We start from the raw sequence: 2,876 nt of genomic DNA on the forward strand, positions 1-2,876 counted from the left end.
TTTAAAGAAATGGAACAAAAAATCATCAGATTTGTATGGAAGCACAAAAGATCCCGAATTGCCAAAGCCTTCCTGAGAAAAAAGAACGAGGCAGGAGGCATCACTCTGCCCAACTTCAAATTATACTACAAAGCGACAGTAATCAAAACAGCATGGTATTGGCAGGAAAACAGACACATGGACCAGTGGAACAGAATCGAGAATTCAGAAGTAAACCAATATTTATATAGGCAAATAATTTTTGACAAAGGATCCAAAAACATACAGTGGAGAAAGGAAAGCCTCTTCAACAAATGGTGCTGGGAAAATTGGAAAGCCACCTGCAAAATCATTAAACTAGACTGCTGTCTATCACCACACACCAAAATTAACTCAAAATGGATTAAGGATCTAAATGCAAGACCTGAAATAATAAATGCATAGAAGAAAACATAGGAACTAAACTCATGGACCTTGGACTTAAAGAAGATTTTATGAATTTGACCTCACAGGTAAGGGGAGTAAAAGCAAAAAAAAAAAAAAAAAGAATGAGAGTATATCAAACTAAAAAGCTTCTTCACAGCAAAAGAAACTATCAACAAGGTAAAAAACAGCCATCCAAATGGAAAACTATATTTGCAAGCAACGCCTCCAATAAGTGCCTAATATCCGAAATATACAAAGAATTCATACAACTCAATAACAGCAAAAAAAAAGAAAAAGATCTAACTAAAAACTAGGCAGAGGATCTGAACAGACATTTTTCCCAAGAAGACATACAAATGGCCAAGAAACATATGAAAGGATGCTCAATACTGCTAGGCTATTAGGGAAATATAAATCGAAACCACGATGAGATATCATCTCACGCCTGTTAGAATATCTATTATCAACATGACAAATAATAACAAGTGTTGGAGACAATGAGGAGAAAAAGGAACCCTTGTAAACTGCTGGTGGGTCGGCAGATTGGTACAGCCACTATGGAAAACAGTATGGAGGTTCCTAAAAAAATTAAGAATTGATCTACCATATGATCCATCCAGCAATCCCTCTACTGGGTATTTACTCCAAATACTTGAAAACCCATATCTGAAAAGATATTTGCACACCAATTTTCATAGCAGCATTATTCATGGTCAACAGGATGTGGAAGCAACCTGTACTGACATGTCCTACAATAGATGAATGGATAAAGAAGCTGTGGTACATATATACAATGTAATATTACTCAGCTGTAAGAGGAGATGAAATATTGCCATTTGCAATAACATGGATAGACATGGATAATCATGCTAAGCATAATAAGCAGACAGAAAAAGTTGAAAACCACATGATATCATTTATATGTAGAATATAAACCTAAAAGCAACAAACAAACATGACAAACAAACAGAGACTCATGGACATGGATAATATACTAGTGGTTACCAGAGGGTAGAAGGGAGGAGGAGGAGGGAAGTAGATAGGGTAAAAGAGGTCGAATATGTGGTGATAGAAAATAATCTAACTATGGACAGTGAACATACAATGTAAAATATGTATGACTTACTATTGAAAAAATATAAAATAAAATGTTCCTGTCATAAAAAATAAATAAATAAATAATAAGACTATAGGATTCTCTCCATCATTATCTCACCCTTTTTCTTCCTCTGTTGTTCTCCACAGTGCTTTGAACCATCCAATATACTTTATATTTCGATAACTTATTTTACTTATTTTATGTCTCTCTGTACCCTCCTTCTCTTCCCTCCCCCCAAATTTCACCAGAATGTGAATTCTTTGGGGACAGAGATTTTAATCTGTTGTTCACTAATGAATCTCCAGTGCCTGGTACAGAACTGAGTACACAGTAGGTGCTCAATTCATGTGTGTTGAATGAATGAATATAAACCAAAAAAATGTATGAAAGAATCAGACGCCTCCATTTTCCCCTCCTTTAGACATTCAGAGCTCTTTTATCTTTCTTCTCTGTACCTTTAAAGCAATTCCTAATTTTATGAAATATTTTCTACTAATCAATAACACCTCATTAGGAATTTTAGTCCTTAAATTTCTGTTTCTATAACATTTTTCTCTTAAATGTCCAATATTTAAGAGAAAAATGCACCTGTTTCTATAACATTTTTCTCTTAAATGTCCAATATTTCCTATACATTTCAAGAATGTGCGCCATCTTAAATAGATATCAGACAACAGAGAGAGAAATGATGGTGCCTCTTTTCTGTGCTCCTGATTTTACAGTCTTACCTCGGCCCTCTTCGAATCATCTCTTCTGCCTGTCCCCTGTGCACTTGCTAACATTGTAACCTGATAACTGAAAGAGAAATGGGGTGAGCGCATCATATTTAAACTCAGTTATGTAGGCACAGCTTTTGCCCTTTCTAGATAAGACTGGCCAGGCTTACAGCTAGCTATTATCCACTTGAATGATTTAGTCTTCTCTTTCAGCCACATAAAAATGCCACCTGCTACTCATTTGATTGAAGATAGAATGATGTGAGCATCAAGAAGGCAGAAAAATAACACAGCATTTGTCATTCATGTGTTTGTTTTAGTTCTCATTTTACTTCTCTCTTTACATTTCTTTCAGAACAGACTATGTTTGCCCCACTATTAAGCTCATTATATTACTGTATTTCTATTTTCATTCTAGACTATTTATTCTCAAAATATATTTATCTATTCAATTGGCTCTTCTATGAAAAAATTATTGATAGCTAAGTCCACATTAAAGGTTTTCAGTGAGATACAGCATATTCTTCCAACAGTCTAAAGAAAAGATTTATAATGTCATTGTGAATATCATTCAGATACCTGGACCATTAAGTTGCAATTGATGCTTAACTAATGTGCTTTCTCTTGAAGGGCCTATCTTTCTATAGCAATGGACA

This window comes from Pteropus vampyrus, unplaced genomic scaffold (genome assembly GCF_000151845.1).
Source record: "Pteropus vampyrus isolate Shadow unplaced genomic scaffold, Pvam_2.0 Scaffold389, whole genome shotgun sequence".
NCBI classification, from domain to species: Eukaryota; Metazoa; Chordata; class Mammalia; order Chiroptera; family Pteropodidae; genus Pteropus; species Pteropus vampyrus.